Source organism: Adiantum capillus-veneris, chromosome 20 (genome assembly GCF_014529385.1).
Source record: "Adiantum capillus-veneris isolate H3 chromosome 20, ASM1452938v2, whole genome shotgun sequence".
In the NCBI taxonomy this organism is placed as follows: Eukaryota; Viridiplantae; Streptophyta; class Polypodiopsida; order Polypodiales; family Pteridaceae; genus Adiantum; species Adiantum capillus-veneris.
The window spans coordinates 38,154,976-38,162,384 of NC_140950.1; the positions used below are offsets into that span (position 1 = coordinate 38,154,976).

At 39.6% G+C, this 7,409-nt stretch overlaps 2 pseudogenes; both read right to left on the minus strand.

Moving 5' to 3' along the window:
- Window positions 1-911: 911 nt before the first annotated feature.
- LOC147432380 (uncharacterized) lies at window positions 912-2,681 on the minus strand (annotated as a pseudogene).
- A 108-nt stretch (window positions 2,682-2,789) lies between these two features.
- LOC147432381 (uncharacterized) lies at window positions 2,790-3,979 on the minus strand (annotated as a pseudogene).
- Window positions 3,980-7,409: the final 3,430 nt, after the last annotated feature.

Sequence of the window (7,409 nt, forward strand, 5' to 3'; positions counted from 1 at the left end):
ACACCCACACTTGCATGTGCGTGCAAAAATTCCCTGTTGAGTAGAAATCTTTGAGTTCAAGACCAATCGCCTAGCTCTTATAGGTAGCTTGAGATTGTTTCTATAATGCTTTAGACTACTAGCTCATTTAAGGAGAAATATAATTGGTATCATAGCATATGGCTTCCATGGTGATGAATATGGTATTCAAAGACAATCGTGTGGTAATTTTATTATATAATCAATACTACGTGCTTGATACATGATATATTTATGTATTGATTTCTTTATGGTTGACTACACTTGTTTAGGGGTAACTATAGTGTATACTTTGGAAGGTTGTTATCATTGCTTACCATATGCCCGTAACATACTAACATTGTGAAATAGATATTTGGATGTTTTCCTACTTTATCACTCTCTCATAGCACACAAAGATTGCATATTTAACCTCTTAAAGAAGCAAGAAGATTATTTTAAAAGTACATTTTACCTCTTTATTTCTCACTTGATACATATTGTCGATTGCCAAAAAAAAAAAAAAGAGTGACAAACAACATGACTACTATAAGAGAGCTTCACAACAACTCAAATCCGACTAGTAATACACAAAAAGACAATCAAAAAACACCATATGAAGCAACTTCAATTAACTTTTAAATAGCATGTGTCATCAAATACAAGCTTTGATCAATAATCCTTAAAAGAGAAATTTGAATTCCTATACAACGAAAGGACACATCTACATATGATTGAAATCCTTATTTCTTTCAATCTCAATAAAATAATCTGAAAAATTGTAATAAGTCCCATCAATCCATATGTGATGCATCGTATCGCCCGTCCATGCTTTTGGATACGTGCAAGACAAGTCATAAATTAGTAAAAGAATTTTCATGAATCACTTAAACATAGTATTTAACAAGACTTACTTAGTTGGTTCCAAGTATCAGAATAGAGAAGATGAATTTCCAATCAACCCAAAAAAAAAATTCATGATGATCACCTTTCCAATATAGCAATGCTTTCTTAGTGGTTACATCAACACTATGCACCAAAGCTTCTATTGTCGTAGATGCAAGTCCCTTAGCAATTACAATGTCACCCGCCTCTTGCCAAGGAGGAACACATCCTAGCCCCATTGGAAGCACAAGACGATGACATCGATCAAGTACACTAAATTCATGCAGGACGTCTATATCAACTCTTGCTCCTTGGATAAAAAAAACTTCCAATAAATACAGTGGACTGGTAGTATCACTGACACACAATGATTCCTCTTACTTTTTTGTAGGATGAACATTCCAGAAACATCATCGATACCATCAAAGATTTCCACAATGTCCTCCACTGTGACAAACACGATGACGACTCCTTCTTGCTCCACTGAAAATATTTTAGATAGCCTCCCATAAAATTTTGAGTCAAGATCTTTAGCTACTAGCAGATAATCTCCTATAGTGTACTTCACTTCATCTACAAAAACCTTGGAATACTCATATCCATAGGAGCATGGGTCTCCACTTGATAGGCTCTTGATCAATTATTTTTCGTTGAAACTTAATAAGAAAGGAATTTTCTCAATCTTCATCCAATAACTATTCCATTTCTATTAAGCAAAGCTTCACAAGCATAAGGGTGCCCAAGACAAGTTGCACTACTCCATAGCTCTCGAGCTTGCTTCTCTGAGGTTGCAAGAAAGGCACAAAAAGAATGTGAATTATGACACTCAAGGTTTGACAATTCATCAAAGTTCCAACCTTGAGGTGAAAGTAAGCAATTGTGAAGAGCTTGCAGATATCTATTTTCACACAATAGCCCATCCTTTTCGATCTCTAATTGATTCCATGTATTTGTAAACAAGATGCAACTATGGAAATTTGTATAGGATATCTCATTGGCTTTATTGTTAGTTGGAATGCTCAAGTAACCTGATATGCTCCTCTCAAAAGAGAAGCACCAAAAGCAATCATGAGAGCCATGGCGTACGATATTGTCAAGCATCTCTCCACTACCTATACACAATAGTAATGCAAGCATCACTTAGTCAAAACTATAATAATCAAGCACTTAATAAAATCCCTTTGAGACAATAATCTTGAGAGAGTCTTATATACCTGCCACATGCTCCAAAGGGGAGCTATTGGGACCCTCGTATTGTTCTGACAACATTCTCCATGATGACAATAGAGAGCAACATGTTTGGATATCGATCAATGACCATCCTTTTCTTCTAGAGAAATTGAAAAAGAAATGTGCAATATCAACAAGAAGCATCCCAAGTTGATGTTGTTCGTTTGTGATTCCTGCACTACATTTAAAATGTGAGGCAGACACCACTGTACAAATTTTTGGCACTCTTCTCCCTTAAACATTAAGAAGTGCTTCGATGGATTCCTTGGCCATCGCCCTGAGTGAAAAATAATCTTTGCAATGGAATTTGTAACCTCCTTAACAGCATTCTCGATGTCACGCTTCATTGGTGTGGTAGCAAATGTGATCAACTTTTTGATGTACTTCTGAAATAAGTTCAGAGATAGTACATGCATAGCATCATATACTAAGTCTTTTGACAGTTCAAATGCATATAAGTGATACAATCTCCACAGAATGGATTGTCCAGACAAACCTACATTCCATAGAATATCTTCTTTATCTTCTTCAGTAGGAGATCGTTTGGCTCGTTTGATTCCTGACCACATGTCTTCTACATGGCGACCTTGAGGAGGATGTCTAGCTTGAAATTTGTTATTATAATACACATATCTCGACCCATTTGCATCTTGCTAAAGTGTTGCATGTGCTTTACACTATCGACAAAAGCTCTTTTCGCCATCTTTGAATCGTCCCATCTTACATTGAGTTGGATCGTCCCCAGTGCACATCATTAGGATTCCTCGCAAATTTGTTGAGTCATCTGGAAGCCCTTTATGAATATAGCTTTTGTTGTAGGCATAGTTAGCTTGGAAACCATCTAGAAATAAGCTTTCTAGATCCAGAAGCAAGGGTTGTAGGAAAGAAGAGAGAATGTCTCCATGCTTTTTCTCCAACTCTTTGTTTGAGAGGGGAAGAAACAATACAGGAATAGAACCTAGAGTAGATCGTTTTCCTCCATTCACGACAGTGACCTCAACTACTGCACTATCCTTCATAGTTGTTGATGCTGCCTAAAATCCATCCCAATGTAAAAGAAGAGAAAAATTCCTTGGGTCTCCTTTGATAAGCTTTCTCTCTCCCCGAATTTGTTTTTACACCTGGTACATGCAAACTCGTAGGCTTGTGTGTCCTCATTCCAACTACTGAGAAGCTCTTTGCTTGACAAACACCTCGGAAATGCACGATACGTCATCTTGCACTTGTCATTTTGAACACAATTGGAGCCTCCCAAAGCATCAGGATTCCAAAAGTCCTGGTAAATCCACATCTTCTCTCCGTTCCAAACTTCTTGAATGAAGTCAAGATGTTGAGAGGGATCCTTAGCCAACCACCGGTCTCGAGCTCTCCACAGGCTTAAGAAATCATGGCAATTTTCTTCACTTTGACAGAGACATCTCAATAGATCTATTAACAATATTTATAAGAATGGCATCATCTCCTTTCTGCTTTTGCTACACTTTGAACATCTTTCACAGCATATGAAGCAATCCCGTTGACAACGTCTTGATCGGATTTCGTCAATGCAAACACACATAGAGGTGTTTCTATCAGCATCCTCCTTGCTAGTTGGAAAGACTTGCGAGTCATAGGGCTGACTTTCACTGCCAAGACATAGTTTCCATTCTTGAGGAATTACCATACCTTTGTCTTTATAAAGCTTCGGGATTTTAGAGAAGTTACTAGGTGTATTGAAATCATTAATACTTCCATTCCAATCATTGCTCTTCTCTATCAATAGCTTAGCAAGACATTTTTACTTGCCTTCACAAATAGAAACAAAGCCCTGAAACAATATACGCATCACATCATCTTGAAGCTTAATGGAAGCTCGATGGGAATCCATCACAGATTGAATCATGATAATGGTATTCCAAATAGCTTCATTAAGAGCATGCTTGTGAGTGTTCTGTGTGTTCATTCTAAAACATACCACAATTGCACATCATTGTCGATCCATGAGAACTCGACTCGTTGAATCATTAGAGAAAAAGACTGCTGAATTGCAATCCATGAGATTGCTATCTGTCTAGCACTTAACGTTATCTTAGCATGTTAAGCCTATCATATGTCTCTCTCTCTCTCTCTCTCTCTCTCTCTCTCTCTCTCTCTCTCTCTCTCTCTCTCTCTCCTTCCTTCTCTAGTTTTTCTCTCGCCCCACTCAACTTCTCCTTCTCTTGCTGATATGGCCAAACCATTCTCACTCTCCTCGCCATTATCTACCCCTTCTGCACCCACGCCCAGCATCAACATTACCTACCCCTACTGCTCAGCCCTCTCCTAACAACAATAATTACATGGACTCAATAATTCCTAACAACAATATGTTATGGGATGCTGCACAGTCCACGGACGGCACCGACGAGAACCCATTATTATCTTCTGTAGAGGTCGGCACCTCCACCTCCATCACCCTACCCCCACCGGCCACATCCACCACTGTTATATAGTTATGCTGCTGATTCGATATTGCATTGCCTGATGATTTTTCCACCTCTACTACTGCCACCCTCAAGGATGCGCATGAGCTATGGGTGGATGCATGAATAGATGGACTTACTACCTGTGTCCTGGACACACTAGCACGCTGGTAGCTACCTCCCAAATCTAAAGGTGGAGGGAAACTTTTGAGTGAATTTAATAATGATATTTTAAAAAACATGACAGAGACCACAATCGAAGGTTGTTACACCTTTTTGTTACTCTCTCTCTCTCTCTCTCTCTCTCTCTCTCACTCACTCTGTGTTGAAGCTGAAAGCCTCCATAGCTGCCTCCTCCATAGTTGCTCTCTCTCTCTCTCTCTTGCTACAATTCCCATCTCCATAGCTGAGCATGGAATCTCTCTCAAAGCATCTTGACTTCCTCAATTACTTCTCTCTCTCTCTCTCTCTCTCTCTCTCTCTCTCTCTCTCTCTCTCTCTCTCTCTCTCTCTCTCTCACACACACACACACACACACACACACACACACACACACACACACACACACATTGCATGCAAATCCCTAGCTGGTGTTTAGGGCTTAGCTTTGGACAGGGTACCCACTTTGACATCCTCTTTCCACCTCTCAAAGACTCACGAGATGGTGGAAATCATTCCAGTTGAGGATGTTGTGAGTTTAACAAGTAGCACATGCATTTGTTTTGACTAAGTCAAGTGCAGCTCATGCAAATAGAGTGTAATCAAGGATTATGAAGCAAACCAAAAGTGCGCATATCGCGAGAGAGTCAAAGAAAGGGAAGCTAGAATTAAATAGGTCCATATTAATTAATTTCAGCACCGCAAAATCACTACACAGGTGATCAAGTTTTTCAAGCAGTGCACATAGGGTCTTGACAACAAGGCAAAGGAGGAAATCATCAGAAGCATTTTCAAGCATCAAGCATTGAGAGACCTGAAAATTCAATCTACAGGAGGTGAGGTTTCCAATGATGAGCAGAGGGTATTGATTAATAGAATTCACAACACTCTCAAGGTAATCAAGAGACCAAAAAGCTCGGCAGAGTTGTTTATTAAACGGGCGAGTATCATGATGGTTATGAATTCCACAAGCATAAAACCATACATAGCATCTGCATCGAGGCTTCTTGGTATCCATTGAAGGAACTTCTATGCAGCTAGATCTTGATTGAAACATAATCATACAGAACTGCCATTGCATTTGTGTGGGCGACAACCATACATGAATAATGTAATTACAGAGGAAGTGAAGGCCACAGTGGTGAGCTTCTGGACTCACAATACTCGCGTATCGCCCAACAAAAAGGATGTGGGTTGAAAGTGTATTGCACGCAAAGTATTCGATAAACACCCAATGCATCTTCTTGAGCAACCCTAGGTTTGTTTTTACTTCTTGAGTAACTACATGCTTATTTTCATTACAATTATGGCACTGGTTTGGTTGTACTTCAGTTGAATGTTTTACAGTTTGCTTATTGTTGCACATTGCTTTAGACCTTGTAACTACCACTGCCAAATAGGTAGCTTACTATACATGACTGGTAGCTACCACTCCGATCCTTATAATTACCACTGTCAGACTTTGGTAGCGTCCATGTTGTCCTCGGTAAAGGTAGCTACTAGTCTGATAGGGGTTGCTACCAATCTGCCATGGTGTTCTTAGTAAATTTTCTAGATACCACGTTCAACCCGCTAATTTACCGTCTCATAGTCATGATAAGGTAGCCACCAGTATCACTCTGAGAGTAATAGCTTCCAGTCTGCCATGCAATCTTGGTGGAAGCTACCAGTTTGCCATGGCAATCCTGGTGGATTGGTAGCTATCACTGTTAACATGGTAGCTATCAATGTCAACCTAGTAGCTACCGTTAGGTAACAACCAGCCTTACAGTGCTAATCATGGTAAAGGTAGCCACAAGTCTTAGAGTGCTTCCTACTATTAGACTCAGTCTCTTGTAACTTTTCTCCTTCCACTCATCACAAAATATTAGTTACCATCGTGAGAGTAATAGCTTCCACTCTGCCATGCAATCCTGGTGGAAGCTACCAGTCTGCCATGGCAATCTTGGTGGAAGCTACCAGTTTTCCATGGCAATCCTAGTGGATTGGTAGATATCTTTGTCAAACTGGTAGCTATCACTATCAACCTGGTAGCTACCATTGTTAACCTGGCAGCTACCCTTAGGTAGTCTGATAACAACCAGGTCTTTGAGTTCTTTCTACTATTAGACTCAGGCTCTTGTACCTTTTCTCCTTCCACTCATCAAAAACGTATTAGTTACCACTCTTACACTATCTTTCACCTGATTGATCTCAGTTTTGCATGTCAACAATAAGTTATGATTTTGTCAATAGGTGTACTAAATATCATCATTTATTGCAGGTAGAATTCTTTCTTGCCTTCAAACAGAGTCACCCAAAGGTACAAATTCACCAAAGGACATTTGAAAAGCTTAAGCCTTATTTTGTACGCAAGCTTCGAGATCGCTACAGCTGTGTTGCATCACTCATATTCAAATTTCATTGTTGAGGGATGCTGTAAACCATATAAGGCAGATTTCTTATGGTGTGCATGGGAAAGAGTGTAGTTGTCAATGCGATATTTGTGGTGCAGATTTGAAATGTAGTGCTCAGACAAATCAGTGCCCTAGCCTTACAAAGCTTTGGGAGTCAGTTTTATGCTCGAAGGCTAGCGGGTCAAATTTTTTTGCGCTGATGTGTTTGATTGGCAAATGCTCTTCATGTGGCCCTTCAAAGATGCTACCAATTTGCCCGATTGAAGAGTTAAATGGTGCACGCATGGTAACAATTAAGATT